The sequence below is a fragment of the Lucilia cuprina genome, chromosome 2 (genome assembly GCF_022045245.1).
Source record: "Lucilia cuprina isolate Lc7/37 chromosome 2, ASM2204524v1, whole genome shotgun sequence".
NCBI classification, from domain to species: Eukaryota; Metazoa; Arthropoda; class Insecta; order Diptera; family Calliphoridae; genus Lucilia; species Lucilia cuprina.
This window is the reverse complement of record NC_060950.1, coordinates 2516940-2528328: the sequence shown is the minus strand read 5'-3', so window position 1 is coordinate 2528328 and position 11389 is coordinate 2516940.

Below are 11389 nucleotides of genomic sequence, written 5' to 3'. Positions count from 1 at the left end.
TGCTGGTACACCCCCGAAGATTATCACAACGGTTATATAGATAACATGGACTTAACATATCGTTCAGGGACACATCTGACAGCCGCTAAGCTAGATGCCTTAACGTCTGTTCCCGCAGGCGGCTTTCAGAGTCCCTTTACCAGTTCCTATTCACAGGAGCCCAACTCAGTTACATCCTCATGGCACACTCAAGCTCAGGATCATGATCTTCAGTATCTGCATCAATCGCCTCAAGTGATGAGTTTTAACTCGTCTTGGTCTTCGCAGACCTATTAACAATCCACTGCAGTCGGAAGATAAGGCCAAATTGTATATAGTTACGAACAAATCCCCCAACTCTGACATTACAATGACAACATTCCATTTCAGTATTCATATCATGTATTGTGTATCAGATATTTTAATACATACTTAGGAAAACATTTAATTTGTTTAATATTACTTAAACAAGAAAAACAAACTTCCATTATAAATCCTTAATATAAAAAAGTATTAACGAATTTATTTAAGAAATACTAAAAAAACCAATTGAAATTTTGTAAATATCATTAGATTTTAAGTAAAAACTAAAAAAGAGCATTTACCTATAGTTCCTAAAATCAACCACCCACTCACTCTCTTTATCTTCTATATTCATCAGCCATTAGCAAAAGAGACATGTATACTAAACAAATAACTATTTATTAAAATCTATGAAAATAATTCATAAATAATAATGAATTTATAAAAAACAAACAAACAAAATATACGAAAACCTAAATGTACATTTTATGTTACGATGTGTATAATAGACAATTTTAGTATTTAAGTCCATATATTAATAAATAAAACAAATTATAAAAAAATTTTAAATTTATTGTTTATTTTTTTATAACAAAATTTTATTCCAATTTCTATCTGAAATTTCATAGATTTCAGATTTTGAAAGATAGAATTAAAAAAATTACAGCTCCAAATAGTTAAGCAATAGTCAATTATGAACCGTTTCTCTTAAATATTGTGAAGAGATTCAGGAGATGTTATTGGGGGCAAATACTTATCACAATAGCTTACAAGTAATTAGAGAAATTAGCAATTGTTAATCGTATATTTTTATAACACATTAATAACAAGTCGTTACTAGACCACTTATGTGTAATTAGAATGGTATATGGTAGTGATTGAAAAGTGTGGTAATTGGTAAGTGGTTACAACTGCAAGGTATTATATGTTTTTACTAGGTATATTAATAATTATTAGATAAATATAATTGTTAAAGTGCTTTATGGAAAGGGGAAATTATATGGAGAATAGTCTTAACTAAGTTCCAATTTTTGTAACACATAATATATGGTATAACTTCTCTATACCTGTGCAAAAATATAACGTGATAGCTGCATAATATGTTAATTATAAGGTTTTAAACAATATTCCAAAAGGATGTTTAAATAAGGTTTATGTTAAAACCTGGACCGTTATGCCTATTTTCAAAAAATCTTTTCGACTGATTGTCTTAAAATAGTTCCAGCAGAGATTAAAACAATTGGTTATATGTGTATATCAATACAACCAAATATTTAAAATTTTTTTTTTTTTAAATTTGTTACATTTTTTCGTAAAACTATTTTCCAAAGTCCAATTACTAGTAGTGTTTTTTAATGTTTTTCTTTGAAATACAAATATTACATAAACATTTCCTAAATAAATATTAAACTAATTTTGGAAATCTTAATAAATATTTCCGTTTATTGATACAATATGACAGGAAAATAAATACACAAAATAAAATGGCACGCGCCAAATAATAAACAGAAAACAAAATTTTTCTTAAAATCAACTTCCTCTTCTGGTGCAAAACATTAAAATTGTAATAAATGCGAAATAAAACTCTTTGACATTTATAAACGAATAAGAATTTAAGGTAACGTTGATGGTAAATGTAGTTAAATAATGATACTAGAAAGTAGATTTAAAGGATAAACTGTAATAGAAAGGAAATCACTTCAAAAATTCTGTCACAATACTTTTGCATGCAGCGTTTGGCCCGGTACTTAAGGCAGTCACTCTATTCCAACCCGTATTTGTATATTAGTAAAATGAAAACATAATAAAAAAAGAAACTTAATATGAACATAAATCCTTTTACATTTGTAGGAACAAAAGGACTCTTATTCTACCTCCCCAAAAGTTAAACATACATATGAGAAAAAGAAAAGGGTTATTTAACATGAAGAAACAACACTCCATTCACACATCGTTATGTTGTTGCTGCTACAACTTGTTGTGGTTCTTAAAAAATGTTTTTTTCAAATCCTTTTTTTCAGTTGGTGTAAGATAAATAAATGTATGAATGTATGGTTCGCATACCCCTTTCCCCACTTTGAGTTTTGTTTGGTAAGTTCACATGTTTGTTGGTCGTTTAGATATTTTTTCCTTCATTTTTTATTATTTTGATTTGACATAATGTTTTAAATGTTTTTTCCTCCGCTGTTGTTGTTGTGCGTTTTAAATGTTTGGGACATATTTTTTTAATAAAAAAAAATTGGAACCTTTATCAAAAGTTTGCGTATTGTAAGAGAAGGAGTAGATTTTTTTTGCAATAAGGTCAATAACAATAATTCGGTGTTTCGATTTAAAATGGTTTGTTTGTCAATTTATTAAATTGTATGTTGACATAATTTTCTGTTGTCTAGAATGTTAGTTAGCAACTCGTATACTTTAAAAGAAATGCAAGTGGTTTTTAAAATTTACAAAATAAGAAAAATATCACATTTTGAAATTTAAAAAGAAATAAATAGGCATTGAAAATAAAGTTATTACACAAAGATAAATGGATCAATATCGAAGTTATCAACTTTATACTTTTACCTTAAATTGTTTATATATTAAAATTTTGCAAAAACATTTTATTATTGCTATGTATGTATTTTTTATGTATTTCTATGAATGTATTTCTATTTTTTAACATTAACAATAATAATCATCTAACATAACATTAGTCACTTAAATAGCCTACTCTTGATAATATCTTAAAATCACATTAAATTTTCTATTTAATTTCCTAGACAGACGCCTGAAGGACAACAATACCAAAAGCAACAACATCATAAACCAGCAATCAAAAACTAAAACTAGTCAACTGGTCACAAGAAAAAGAAAATACCTTCAAAAAGCAAAAAACCATCGAAGCATAAGAACTGTTTTTTAACAATAAGCTCAAGGCAAAAAAGTTGCCATTAAAATGAAAATTCTATCATCACATGTTAATACAGGCAACAACAAGCACAGTCACCCTGTGCAAAATACGATAATTGCCTCGGAGAGTTGTAAGAAGAAAATAATGAAAATTGTTTTGAATAAATACGCACACATGCGTCCATTTAAACATACAGAAGAATGCCCAGTTTAGTCTTATCAACCAGCAAACAGTCACTTTTTTCGCCCTCGTCCTGTATATGGAATACAATGCAAAACCACCACAAGTTAAAGATTTCATTATCATATGAGTGCTACTGTTTGGACAAAGAGCAAATGTCCTATCGACCAAAGGTCTTTGGTCTTTCAAAAAACGTAAAATACTTTGAAATTTGCCCATTTTACAAATAAAATCAACATCTTTTAAGTTTAATTCAATTGTGGGGCACATGGTTTTATTATTATTTGCTGTTGTATAAACAGACGCATATTGTAGAATTTGAACCCTTTAAATTATGGTGCGCTACAAAAATAAGGAGCGTATTATGCTGTATGAATGTCCTTCTTTGGTCAACTAGCTATAGATTAGACTGTAGACTAGACTATAGTCTATACTAGGCAATAAACTATAGGCTAGACTGTAGAATAAACTATAGACAAAACTATAGACTAGACTTAAGACTAGACTTAGACTAGGCTATAGACAAGACTATAGAATAGGCTATAGACATGACTATAGACTAGGCTATGGACATGACTATAGACTAAACTAAAGACTAGACTACAAACTAAACTATAGACTAGACGATAAACAAAACTAGTCTACACAAGTCTATGATTAAAGACTAATCTTTAAACTAAACAATGGACTAGACTATAGACAAAACTACAGACTGGACGATAGACTATCTATGATTTGTAAATTGTTCAAACGAATATACATACATGTACATATGTATATCCTCTCAACTTTTGTTGTTTGTATTCAAAGGAAATATGGTAGATTATATGTGTGTTTGTTAAGAAATGGTCAAATGTTTGTTTATACTAAAGGCTATTTTTATTTATTTGCTAATTTCTGTAGCATACGTTAAAGCTTAGATCGGATACAAAAGATTTTCACTAAAAAAAGAAATAGTTTTTTTTCTATTTCAAAGAAATTTCGTAAAAAAATTATTTGCTTAAGGAAGTAGAGCAAAATATTTGAAATGAAATGATTTTTTGAAGACTTAAAGGGTAAAAATACTTTGCATGTGTTTTTGGTTGCATTGAATTTGTTTGATGTTCGTTAGCCATTTTAAATAAAGTTTTCTTTATTTATTTTTAAGAATTTCAAATGTTTATTTTTTTATTGTAATTTTGTTTAATTAAATGTTTTGAAAAATGGTCACTTTTCATAAAACAATTTTCTTTTTTCCATTTATCACAGAAAATGTAACAGTAATTTGATGTAAAATTATATTATGAATGTTTGATATGTTGTTAACAGTCACTTTAACGCCCAAAATAGAAACATTAATCATAGGAACAAAAAAAACAAATGGTTATTTTGATATGTTTAAAGAAAATGTCCTGAATTTAGGGTTACTCTTTGTGTAACAAATATTGCATGGAAAAATAATAAAATATTATTATCTATTGAAACTTAAATTGAAAATTTAGAGTTTATTTTTCAAGAGATATTTTCTAGAATTTTTGGCAGTAGAACCCTACTTTTGATCGATAAACATGATAGACAGTGCTAGTTTATATGTAATTGAAATTTTCAAAGAAATAAATATATTCTGCAAAGTTTACTGAACCACCTAATCGCCTTTACATATGCTTCAATTTACTTAATAAATACAATTTTGTATAAAATTCGTTAACCACTCTTTATTCTAGTTAAACTCTGTATGTATGTATGGCTAACATCATGTCAAATGCATACAAGCAAATTTTCAATTCAATTTTTATTGACAAGATTTGTTTTCTTTCGCACGACTAATCAGCGAGCGACCAATTCATAACATTACTGGAATTGTCATCCTCGAATATCGTTTGTTTGAAAAAGAATTGCAAATTAAATGTTAAAATACAATTGTTTAACAAAGGAATAAACATGGATGGTTAAATTTGTTAACAGATATATATGAATGTATGTTTGTTGAGAAAATTATATAAAGAAATACTTACGACAAGTATAGAATTTTAATATGAATGCGAAAGTAAACAAATTAGAAAATTTCAAATATTTCGTTTGGGAAATGCACACTTAAAAATCATGACGCCATCTATCGGATAATAATAAAAATAAGTGGAATGTTTCTGTAGTTTTTGTTTGTTGGGTCTCGAGTTGTTTTTTTTTATTATATTCTAATTTATAGTCTAGTCTGTAGTGCGCACAAGATTTACATCCCAGCAGTTCGACGGGACAGTCCCGAACTGATCACTTAACCTACCAGGTGACCAACCATATTAACATGGGCTTGTCCAACGAGGAAGTCAATCGTCACTCTACACCCTACAAAGAGACAGTCAAAATATGGTCAAAAATAGTCAAAGGATGATAATCTCCAAATGGGTTCTTGGAAGTCAGTCACTATTTAACTGGCGCTAGAATACTATGGAACATCAATGTGACGATTGAGCCGAAAGATTTAAATTTAAGTCAACCAAATGGTGGTGGTAGAAAGTAACAATAAATTCTCCAAAATATGGTAAAATAACTACTTTCGGAAGTTCAATAAAACGAAAACAACTTTTAAGAGTCTAATCTCTAGATTACTTGGAGCTAGTAAAGAGATAGCCTCCGCTCTCGGTTACAAAGGGGACGCTAAAGTGACGACTGTCTTCATTTTTGATTACAAAGAGTGTGATTTGTGACGAAAGACCAAAAACATACGAATTGGAGTCAGCCAGGTGGAAAGATATTAATGGAACTAAAATTTACAAATTTCAAGTGTTTACTCTCTAGAATACTATGGGACAATTATGTGACGATTGACCCGAAAGATATAAATTTAAGTCAATTAGATGGTGGCATATTAGTTGAAAGTAATAAGCATTTCTCCAAAAGTTGGGTAAAATAACTACTTCCGGAAGGAAACAAAAAAAGAAACAACTTTTAAGTGTATAATCTCTAGGTTATTTGAGGACAGTAAAGGGAGAAATGTCTCCGCTCCTGCTTACAAAGAGACTGTCTTTATTCTCGATTACAAAGGGAAATTACTGTCTTTTTCGTATCCACTGACTCTTTGTCGAACTGCTGGGATGGTTTACACAGAAGACTGGACCGTCTATAAACTAGACGGTATTCTTTTTGGTATAATTTTAAAAACATATATATTCCTGAAACTATTAAAATATACTAATACCAATCTAATTCTGTAATAAAATAAATTCTATTTTTGTAAAATTAAGTACTTTAAGCATTAGAAGATGCCAATAACATTTTTGGTAAACATTACGTATGTTGTTTTTTTAGTTTTCAGCTAAAATTATAATTTTTTTTCGCAAATAGCAAGCAAAGTACATTATGAAGCCTTAATAAAAAATCAAGTATTTACTCTGCATAAATATTTAAACAATCAAATGAACAAATATTATTTTTGATATTTTTTATTTATATTTTATACAAAACTAAAAAGCTTCCAATAAAAACAATAGAATAAAGATGTCGTTAAAAAGCGATGGATGTCGTTTTGAACATTCACATCAATGACAATGATTATGATGGCATGTAAAGACAAAAGACTTGAATTTACACTTGTTTACACAGCAGAATTGGTTGCCAAAAAAAATTCAAGATTTAACTGCTTAAAACATTTTTAAATGAACATAACTTGTGCAAATATTTATTTTCAAACTCATAGAAAAGTATTAGGGAAGGAGGGAAAAAAAGGGCAAAAAAATAAAATTGAGGATGACCTTTTAATCAAATTACATTGACATCTCTTTCTCAGTCAACAACTTATGTTTGTATGTCTTCTTTTAAGAGGCACCCTTACAACTTCTATGACATTTTCTAAAACAATCAACCCTTTGTTGTAACAGCCACACGTTTTAAAATAGTTAAAAAAATTAAAAAGACATGATTATGGCGCGTTGTTGTATGTATGTTTTTGTGAATCTCTGTTACACCCGCATCATTCACTGATTTGAAAAATACATTCCACCATGACAAAATAGATTAAATATAAACGTGAAATCCTTTACACAAATTTTAAACTTTTAACCTAACATTGGATAAATTTTAAAGAAAATCACCTTAACAAATAAGCAGAATCTTTTTTATTGGCTACAAAATGGTTTTTGATTAATAATGGCAACTGGTTAAATATGGGGTGTTATTAGATTTGAAAATACACAAAATAAGGGTTAATTTGCATTTGATATGAAATCATGGGCAACTGTAAACAATCTGATAGAAATTTTGCTCATATCTTAATTTCAGTTATCGTCTAACAAACTTCCTGAATGATTTGAATTCTAAAGATATCTGGGATGATATCATACAGATGGACATAGGTAAAGTTTCCGTATATATAGGGAAGGAAAATTATAATGTGGATATTACAAACGGAATAATAAGCTTATATTTGGCCTTCTTAATAAGTTGAATTATTAAATAAATATTTTTCACAAAAGTTTTTTTAAATATTTAAATTAAATTATTACATATTGCACTCATAATAAAAACTCATAATAAAAACATCTTTCGAAAACTTCATATGAATTTAAAGAAAAATTAAAAAAATTTTACATTCTCATAAATATTTTAACCTCCCTTTTGTTGTTGTCTATTTTTTAAACATCTGAAACGTATACAAACTGAGCGATAATAAAATTTTTAAATTTATAAAAATATAAAAGTATATTTTCTTAAGACATTTATTATTAAATAGAATTGTGGTCATTTAAGTAAAATTTTGAAGGGAGCTTTTTATAGGGGCTAGGGTCAAATGAGGCCCTATAATTATACAATTCATGAGGGTCATCAATGCTAGTATTGAACTTGGTTTTGCAGCTTTTTGTCGAGATACGAGTATATTAAACATAATTATGAACTTAAAAGCCCTATTCGGGGGGTTCCCCCGTGTATAGGGGCTAGGTAAAATAATGAACCGATGTTAACCATTTTCAATAGGCGTCTCCGGGACCTTAGTTTATCACGTTCCAAATTTTATTGAATTATTTTTATTATTGCGACCTATAGATTGATAACAAGTTTTACATAGACGGACGGACATAGCCAAATCGACTCAGAAAATTATTCTAAAATGATACTTTAAGGTGGATATAGGGACAATATTATTGTGCGTTACAAATATCAGCACAAACCCGATATACCCTCCCCACTAAAGTGGTGTAGGGTATAATAATTAAGCAATTTAGACTCTTGTTTATTTGTATGATTGTATTTCTTGCTGACTATATTCTTATAGATTCTAAAATAAAATATGTAAAATTAAATAAATTCATATAATTTCAAAATTGCGAAATATTACAGTTATGTTTAAAAATTTATGAAATTTTTTCTGTGTACTTTTAAACAAAATTTAAAACTATTTTTATTAACTGTCCTTTTTCCCCTATTCTTGTCCCATATTACGAAAAACAAATTTAATTATTTTAAATCATATGATGCTACAAGCACAGTTATTCTATCTTTTAAAAGCGTATCATAAAAATTGTTTTAAACTCATATCTAAACAATCTCAAACAAAACATCCATCACATTCCTTTAAGATCAAACAAATTCTTTGTTATTTTATCTGTTTATAAAACAACTTAAACAATAATTTAATTAACTCGAAATATTAACACCATTTATCACATTAACCCCTTGAATAAAAAAGAAACTTATAAAGGACAAATAGGATCAAACAACATTGTTTGTAGTAGAATACTTTCTAATCCTTTTACACTCACATCATATTATGTCAAATTTACACTAAAAAAATTTCTCTGAATGAACTTTATTTAAACAAAAACTAAAAAAAATCTTAAATATGTTCTATAACAACAACATTCTAAAAAACTGTGACTAGATAAGATACACAAACAAACCCTTTTAACACACGCATTAAAATGTGCAAAAAAAAAAGACTTCAGATAATAAGGAAGAAACAATCATTACAAAAATAACACCAATGATGAAATTAAATGTATATAAACTCCCAATCCTCCCATATTCCCTTACTTTTTGGTCACTTTTTTAAAGACATTTAGCCTAAACATCATTAAGTAGCCAACATATGGGTTGACAAATATATTTACTTCTTTTCCACTCCTTTCTAGTCATTTATTAAGCAACCCTTTTTGCAAACACGCTCTAAAAAAATAAAAAAAAACAAGTGAAAAGGGTCAAGTGCTTGTGTTTTTTCCAAGTGTCCATTCGTTAAAAAAAACTGTAAAAGAGTGTCTGTTTGAAATCTGAGTAATAAAGTGTTGTTTAGTGTCAAATTAGAAGTTTTTCATAATAATTTTTTTAATTTCCAGTTAAAAATACACTTAACTCTAAACTTCTTTATATTGATAAATAAGTTTAAATAACTCAAAAACTTCGGTCTATCAAGCTTTGTAAAAATCCCCTAAAACTTATAATTTTAAAATTACATAGAGCGCCGTCAATTGATAATCCACCTATTTTTGTGTAAAATATTCACATATAATTTTAAATTGCTTTTAAAAATGTATACATTCATTGTTGTAGTTTCATACACATAAGAATTTTAGTATTTAATTTAACATATCTCACTCCCTCTCTCTATAGCTATGTAGTCCACCCATTTTACTATATTATTACATTTATAAACAATTGTACCTACATACATATATTTAGTACTTTTTTCATAAAAATAAAATATTAATAATTTATTGACATATAAATAACAATATGCAAAAAATTGAGGGTCATGGTCTGGGGGGTGATAAAATTCCCATGATAACATAAATTACTAGGTTAGAGTATTAAAGCCCCCAAACCGTTCGGCGTTGGTAGGTCAAACTTTTATGTTATCGGTCATTGAAAGTTGCGCTTTTTAACACTAAGTTTATTAAAACTTTATAAAAACTTTCAGAATTTTTATAAAAATATATTGCTATTGATCCAACTGTAAATTTATGTAAATTTTGAATATTTTTAAATTAATCTTTAAAAACCCTTAACCCTTTTTATATGTTTTAAATTATGTACATATAATTAAATTAAAAAAAAATCACTCACCTTACTTAACACTTTTTCATTCCGCCCACAATTTTATTTTTTTATTTTTCACCTACTTTTAATTATGTAGCTTTATATTTATTTTTATTTTTCTCTTTTAAAGCTTTTTTTATTTACTTCACAACTTATTTTATTTTCTTAGCTTTTTTTCTTACAAAGATCAACACTTGATTTCCTTCTCATTTTACTTACTAAAACTGAAAGCTTATACTTATTTAAAATTTCTTTTTCTTCATTTTTCTTTACAAAACTTATAAAAGCTTTTCTTTTCTCACCAACATACATTTTCTCCACTTTCCAACCAACGAACTTAACACATTCCCCTACCCGCACACCAACTCACACTTATTAACATCGAACAACCAAACTAAAGCAACACACCGACCGGCTCAGCATTTTATATTTTTCCAAACATTTTTGCCTACACTATTTTTACTAATTCGCAATTTACTTTTTAACAATATTTTTACACACAACGATTAAGAAACATTTAAAGTTTTTATTTATGCAAAAATATTAACAATTTTTTAACTTTTAACCGGATTTATTAATTAATAAAACGACACTAATCACCAAACAACCGAACACTTGCAAAATTTCTAGAAAACTGAAAGAAAAAATGCAAGTAATAATTCTAATGCTATTGTTGTTGTCGCTGCTGCTGCTGTCAAAAATTGATGTGTACTAAATTGTATGCAAATATGTAATGTGTTTGTTGTTATTTTATTTGTTGCAGAGAGGGGGATAATAATAACAGCGCGTAAATATGTACATTGAGAGCAAGATGTTAAGGAGATTTATTACTGAAATTTAAAAACTTTAATAAAGGAATAAAATGTTAATTAATTAAAAGTGATAAAACTAAATAATTTATTTTAATAAATAATCGTGTTGTAAGAACATTTTTACTTCATTAACATATAAAACACAAATACAGGTCAGGAAATTTTATTATTTCCATAAAATTCTTATTATCATCAAATTAGTGAATATAAAAAAGTAAAG